At 40.4% G+C, this 7,500-nt stretch overlaps 1 pseudogene; it reads left to right on the top strand.

The window, feature by feature from the left end:
- The first annotated feature begins 2,265 nt into the window (after positions 1-2,265).
- On the top strand, positions 2,266-7,112 carry LOC112068577 (pepsin II-1-like; annotated as a pseudogene).
- Positions 7,113-7,500: the final 388 nt, after the last annotated feature.

Below are 7,500 nucleotides of genomic sequence, written 5' to 3'. Positions count from 1 at the left end.
CCACTGCGAATACATTTCTTTATCATCTCTCTCTCTCTACCTCTCATCTTTCACACACCAAAATGTTGCTACATATTTTCAAATGTTTATTTAGTTGATGGTCCTGAATTATAGTACAATTCTGGTGTGATGTCTGCCTGAAAAGTCCCCTATAGAGTGTAATTAAACATACAGTACGTATACAGTATTTCACCCATGTTGACTAAACTTCAGCTCATATCGTATTTCTACATTCCATTAGTAATAACACTGTGGACTATTTTCGGCTGGTATTAAGTGCTCTAGTGTCAAACACACATTCTTGGGCAATTTCGACTTGTAAAAGCCAGCGCTCTGCTATTTTTATAACCCTGGTGCCAGTAATTTACCGTTTTATATCAACTCGCTTGTGCTGAGGTGGGAGGGGTGAAATATTGTAGGTGTGTCTTTGTGCCAAAGTGCAAATTCCCAGCAGCGCTACTGATGATATTTATACTCACTGGTCGCTGGTCTTGGCAGTAACGCAGTTGGTTTATGGCATCGATTTTGCTAGAGGAGGCGCACAGTAGCCTAATCAGTAGCCTAATCAGTAGCCTATAACCAATGTCTTATTCAAATATAATGAGCAGCAAAACAGTCAACAGACATTCACGTTTTTCTTTATATTGGACATTATTTTTCTGATCGGTGTCCTTGGTAGCCTCGCTATTGACCGGTTTGTTTACCTTTCAAATGGCAAGGTCACTACAGGTCCATATAAATGGTGATGGTAGGCTAATATTATTATAGAGTTTAACGTTTGGGCATTGTCCAATTGTTCATGGCTCGAATATGCAGTGCATTTAAGAAATGTGAATGGAATGTGTGTAGACAAATATTTCCATGTTAAAGTCAATAACAAAAACTAGATGGCTACATGTTTGTTATAACTAGGCCTAGTGTAGGGTTACTGTATACTATTTAATAAACTATGTTCAATGGATAGGAAAAACATCCATGCCTCAGGTCGAAGAGCCCTTAGTCCTACATGTTTACACATTGCCTTATGCTCATAGAAACAAGACATTCGATTCATGATATTGTGTTTTTGACAAATCTTATTTCGAAATATTGTTGTTTTAAAAAAACAGATTGATTATTTTTCGTTTAATTTGATTAAAAACCAAAACTTATTAGCAAGATTCACCGTCCATGAGTTTATGTTGAGAACGGACATGGCTCAAATACAATGGAATATCTTCTGCTATTTATGGAGATGTGCAAATATGATGTAAAAAAAATCTCTGATAATTTACACATCAAAGAAAAGTGTCTCAGCTCAACAAAATCATCTTTCCTGGTTTTACCATGGTAAATCTCCTGTGGCAATCATCGACACTTTGTATGAATGTAACTAATGTTGGTGTAGCCTACTGTTATTATATTATTTGTTTCCTATTTATGTTATCCAAAAGTGTCTGGTGTGGTCATTTATTATCAAGATCAGGGGTACAATATCCTAGACTGTCCATATTTGAAATGTATAAACTAAACCAACTCAATCGTGGGGAATGAGTTACTTGTGCCAGAAGAGTGTGGGCTAGAATCAAACCAACGCCAACACAATAGACATATACAGTACCAGTCAAAAGTGTCAACACACCAACTAATTTCTTTATTTTGACTATTTCTACAACTAGAATAATAGTGAAGACATCAAAACTATGAAAATAACACCTACGGAATCATGTAGGACAAAAAATGTTAAACAAAAATATATTTTAGATTTTAGATTCTTCAAAGTAGCCTCCCTTTGCATTGATGACAGCTTTGCACACTTGGCATTCTCTCAACCAGCTTAATGAGGGATGTTTTTCCAACAGTCTTGAAGGAGTTCCCACATATACTGAGCACTTGTTGGCTGTTTTCCTTCACATTTGCAGTCCAACTCATCCCAAACCATCTCAATTGGGTTGAGGTCGGGTGATTGTGGAGGCCAGGTCATCTGATGCAGCACTCCATCACTCTCCTTGGTCAAATGTCCCTTACACAGCCTGGAGGTGTAAGGCCCTACGCCGGAGATGAGAAGCAGGTACAGGGAGTTAACATTTATTCAGGAACAGACATAAAACAAGACAGAGCAATGTCAGCACATGGGTATACAAGGACATAAGACAATCAATACAGAAGCAGGGAACAGAGCGGGGAACCAGACAGATATAGGGAAGTTAAGGACAGAGTTTTGATTGAGTCCAGGTGAGTCCAATAATCACTGATGAGCGTGACGGGGGACGGCAGGTGTGCGTAATGATGATGGCAGAAGTGCGCAATGCTGGGAAGCCTGGCGCCCTCGAGTGCCAGGGGGGAAGAGAGGAGCAGGCGTGTCAGGAGGTGTGTTTTGGGTCATTGTCCTGCAGAAAAAGAAATGATAGTCCCACTAAGCACAAAGCAGATGGGATGGTATCACTGCAGAATACTGTGGAAGCCATGCTGTTTAAGTGTGCCTTGAATTGTAAATAAATCACTGACAGTGTCACCAGCAAAGCATCCCCATTACCATCACACCTCCTCCTCCATGCTTCACGGTGGGACCACACATGCAGAGATGAGCGTTCACCTACTCTGCGTCTCACACAGACACGGCGGTTGGAACCAAAAATTTCATCAGACCAAAGGACACATTTCCACCGGTCTAATGTCCATTGCTCGTGTTTCTTGGCCCAAGCATGTCTCTTCTTATTATTGGTGTCCTTTAGTAGTGGTTTCTTTGCAGCAATTCTACCACGAAGGCCTGATTCATGCAGTCTCCTCTGAACAGTTGATGTTGAGATGTGTCTGTTACTTGAACTCTGTGAAGCATTTTTTTGGGCCGAAATCTGGAGGTGCAGTTAACTCTAATGATTATCCTCTGCAGCAGAGGTAACTCTGGGTCTTCCTTTCCTGTGGCGGTCCTCATGAGAACCAGTTTCATCATAGCACTTCTTTGCAATACACTTGAAGAAAATGTGAAAGTTCTTAAAATCTTGGGGATTGACTGACCTTCATGTCTTAAGGTAATGATTGACTGTTATTTCTCTTTGCTTATTGAGCTGTTTGAGGCTGCTCCAAAACACCACCGGCGGAGAAAAAGTATTCAGAGTGGAATAAAGAACTCTCGGAAAGAAGAAATGCAGGGTGTATGTTTCACTCAACTTTTCAAAATGCCTACAAGACCCCCCTTGTAGGATTTTTAATGCATTTATTTGCAAATTATGTTGGAAATAAGTATTTGGTCAATAACAAAAGTTTATCTCAATACTTTGTTATATACCCTTTGTGGCAATGACAGAGGTCAAACGTTTTCTGTAAGTCTTCACAAGGTTTCCACACACTGTTGCGGTATTTTGGTCCATTCCTCCATGCAGATCTCCTCTAGAGCAGTGATGTTTTGGGGCTGTTGTTGGGCAACACGGACTTTGAACTCCCTCCAAAGATTTTCTTATGGGTTGAAATCTGGAGACTGGCTAGGCCACTCCAGGACCTTGAAATGCTTATGAAAAACCTTATGAAATGCTTAAGTGTATCTATGATGAAAATTACAGGCCTCTCTCATCTTTTTAAGTGGGAGAACTTGCACAATTGGTGGCTGACTAAATACTTTTTTTGCCCCACTGTATTTGATGGTTAAAGATACCTTAAAAAAAGGTAGGGGTGTGGATCAGAAAACCAGTCATTATCTGGTGTGACCACTATTTGCTTTGATTTGATTCGATTTTGACTCTTGCCATAATATGGACTTGGTCTTTTACCAAATAGGGCTATCTTCTTGTATTCCACCTACCTTGTCACAACACAACTGACTGGCTCAAACGCATTAACAAGAAGGAAAGAAATTCCACAAATTAACTTTTAACAAGGCACCTGTTAATTGAAATGCATTCCAGGTGACTACCTCATGAAGCTGTTTGAGAGAATGCCAGAGTGTCCAAAGCTGTCATCAAGGCAAAGGGTGGCCTACTTTGAAGAATCTCAAATATAAATATATTTTGATTTGTTTACACTTTTTGGTTACTACACGATTCCATATGTGTTATTTGTATCGGTTGTCATTGGTGAAAGGAGAAGAGGACCAAAGTGCAGCGTGGTACGTATTCATAATAATTTAATAAAGAAATGAATACTGAACAAAAACAACAAACCGACAAATGAACAGTTCTGTAAGGTGCAAACAAAAACACTAAACAGAAAGTAACTACCCACACCCATAGTGGGAAAACAGGCTACCTAAGTATGATTCTCAATCAGAGACGACGATCGACACTGCCTATGATTGAGAACCATATTAGGCCAAAACCACATAGAAATACAACGACTAGAACAAAACATAGAAAAACAACATAGAATGCCCACCCAAACTCACGCCCTGACCAACTAAAATAAAGACATAAAAAAAGGAACTAAGGTCAGAACGTGACATATTTAACAGTTTTTATGTCTTCACTATTATTCTACAATGTAGAAAATAGTAAAAATAAATAAAAAACCTTGGAATGAGTAGGTGTGGCCAAACTTTTGACTGGTACTGTATGGTTCTGGCCTAACCGCTAGAACACCCCGGGCGACAATTAAACAAAACGTTGACAGTTTATTCATAACCTTAAGATACACTAGACACGTTATGTTGTAGTCTTGGAGACCAATCTCTATCTTGGGTTATTAAGCTATATAAAACTACGGTTGTGGATGTATATGGCTTTATTTCAGATATATTTTTGTACATTTGAATGTTGCAGTAATGGACCTAGGCTAGCATTTGAGGGAGCGAGAGAGAACATAATTTTGATTGCAAGCCTTGACCCCAATGACTAAACTACCCCCTATTGAGAGAAATAGAACTGCTAATTTTCAGGGACTCATGAGGCTCATTTGAATATCTTGAGCAGAGCAAAAATTCTCAGTGATTTATTTTTTGTTGACACCGCTGAACCCATATGCGCTCCCGTAAGCAAAAGATTTACCATCGCGTTTGGTTTGTTAAAGTAGAGCCTGTATCTGATCTAATCTGGTTATCTCCTTATAAAGGTTCAGTAAACTAATAGTACTGTTTTGGTTAGCGCTGCTATCGGTACAGGGGAGTAGGGGTAAGCCTGCACACTGAATAGAAATGTGGAGTCAGGGAAAAAGAAGCTGATAGTCACCTCCTTAAGTCTGATAAGGGATGTGTACACACACACTCACGCGTACCCATATCACACCCGCTTGCATTCATGTGTGCACATATGTTGTGTTTGGTAACAGTATATAAGAACAGTCCTGACCCAAGCTAAGGTGTATCCACCACTGGCTGTGATTTCAGGAGTGACCATGAAGTATCTCGTTATTGTGCTGGTATGTGCTGTGCTCGCTGAGGGAACCACAGGTTAGTACTCAAACTACATACAATACACATCTCCCTTTCTCTCTCACTTCAATAATATACCTCTCAGTTCCTTCTATTTCACATTTTCACTCCATCCAGTTGCTCTTTTCCCCTACATTCTCCCTAAACACAATTTTCTTTTCTCATCTCTCATAGTCAATGATAACTCCTTGTCGCTCTCCCTCCCCCTCTATGCATTTGCAAAGTTCACCACATATACAATCTGAGTGTATCTGTGTGCTTGTTACCCTGATCCCTCTGGTGAAGCATAAGTCAATCCGTGAGAGAATGATGGAGAAGGGAGAACACCTGCCCTACCAAGACCCCGCTCTCAAATACTTTCCTGACGAGTTCGCTGGCTCCACCACCATGTACATCAACAACTACGCCGACGTACGTACATGCTCTAAACCCAAGCGTATGGTCTATCTAGAATGTTACTCAATGTCCTGTCTATATCTGTCTATGTCCACAGTAGTCTATTTTCATATACCAGAATGAAGTTCTATGATTTATGCTAATGTAGAAAATGTGAACTTCAGGTCTAACGAGATAACAACCATGTCAAGATAACGTCTAACTCCATGAAGTAGAGTCTAAACCACGCCAACCATTCTAGATCTGATGCGTTGTTGTTGAATGTATTAGCAGCACCTCTATCTTTTGTCAGCTGTATTTTCCCTGTTGTGTTTTCCAGACCACCTACTATGGAGCCATCACCATCGGTACTCCCCCAGTCCTTCCAGGTTTGTTTTGACACTGGCTCTGCAACCTGTGGGTTGACTCTGTACTCTGCAACACTCAGGCCTGCAGTGAGTACAGCTGGATAGCTTCATGACAATGAAAGCCACTGCTAGCTAATATTACAACAACCTACATGTATCAACGAACTGCTACTTCCTCAACAATAAATATGACTAACTATACTACTACACTACTACTATTACTACTACTACTGTACTACTACTACTACAGAACATCTACTACTACTACTACTACTGCTACTACTACTGTCAGAGATATTTTAATCATTATCACTTCTACACCATTCCCAGATAAATACATTGTAGACAGTATATTTCCTCTAAGTTGTTTGTGTCCCTTCCTCCTGCAGACACCCACACAAAGTTCAACCCCCAGCAGTCGTCCACCTACTCAGCTAATGGGGAAACGTTCTACCTGCCCTACGGAACCGGCAGTCTCAGTGGAGTCTTCGGATACGACACCGTCAACGTGAGTCCACCATAACAACCTTACAAATACTTAACTACTTCTAACACAGTTACTCTTCACTACCTGCAATAAAAAGCCACAACAAGTTACAGCCAAACAGTACATGTACTTCCATTCTAATAAAACCAAAGTGTTTCCATGATGCTGAGTGTGTGTGTTGTTTGTCCCCTCTTTAGGTCGGTGGTATTTCCTCACCAACCAGGAGATTGGTCTGAGCACTGACGAGCCAGGTCAGACCTTTGTTGTGGCCCAGTTTGATGGTATCCTTGGCCTGTCCTACCCTTCCATCTCAGCAGGACAAGAGACTCCCGTCATGGACAACATCATGTCACAGAACCTTTTACAGGCCAACCTGTTCGCGTTCTACCTGACCAGGTCAGTACTCCTACCATCCCTTATACCACATATATACCACTACTTACCACATATATACCACTATCAATACTTACCACACATAAACCACTATCACTACTTACCACATATGTACCACTATCAATACTTACCACACTTATACCACTACCCTACTTACCAAAATATACCACTACCACTACCACTACTACCACATATATCACATAAAAACTACCTACCACACATATACCACTACCACTACACTACTTACCACACATATACCACTACCACTACTTACCACATATATACCAATACCACTACTTACCACACTTTACCACTACCACTACTTACCACACATATACCACTACAGATGTCAGATCTTAATTGGACTGCTTTCCATCACAGGAGTAAAATAATCCTGCAGAAGGAGGATTTGAATATCTGAAGAATTAGCAGGGTAAGTCAGAAAATACATCGGGGGTAGAAATGTGAAGCTAGATAACTGTCTAAATCAGGGCAGAACTGCATACCTTATCAAAGCTCAATCAGTAACAAAATCAGTG

Source organism: Salvelinus sp. IW2-2015, unplaced genomic scaffold (assembly GCF_002910315.2).
Source record: "Salvelinus sp. IW2-2015 unplaced genomic scaffold, ASM291031v2 Un_scaffold584, whole genome shotgun sequence".
Lineage (NCBI taxonomy): Eukaryota > Metazoa > Chordata > Actinopteri > Salmoniformes > Salmonidae > Salvelinus > Salvelinus sp. IW2-2015.
Note: the sequence above shows the minus strand (reverse complement) of the source record. Positions and strands in the feature narration are given on the sequence as shown.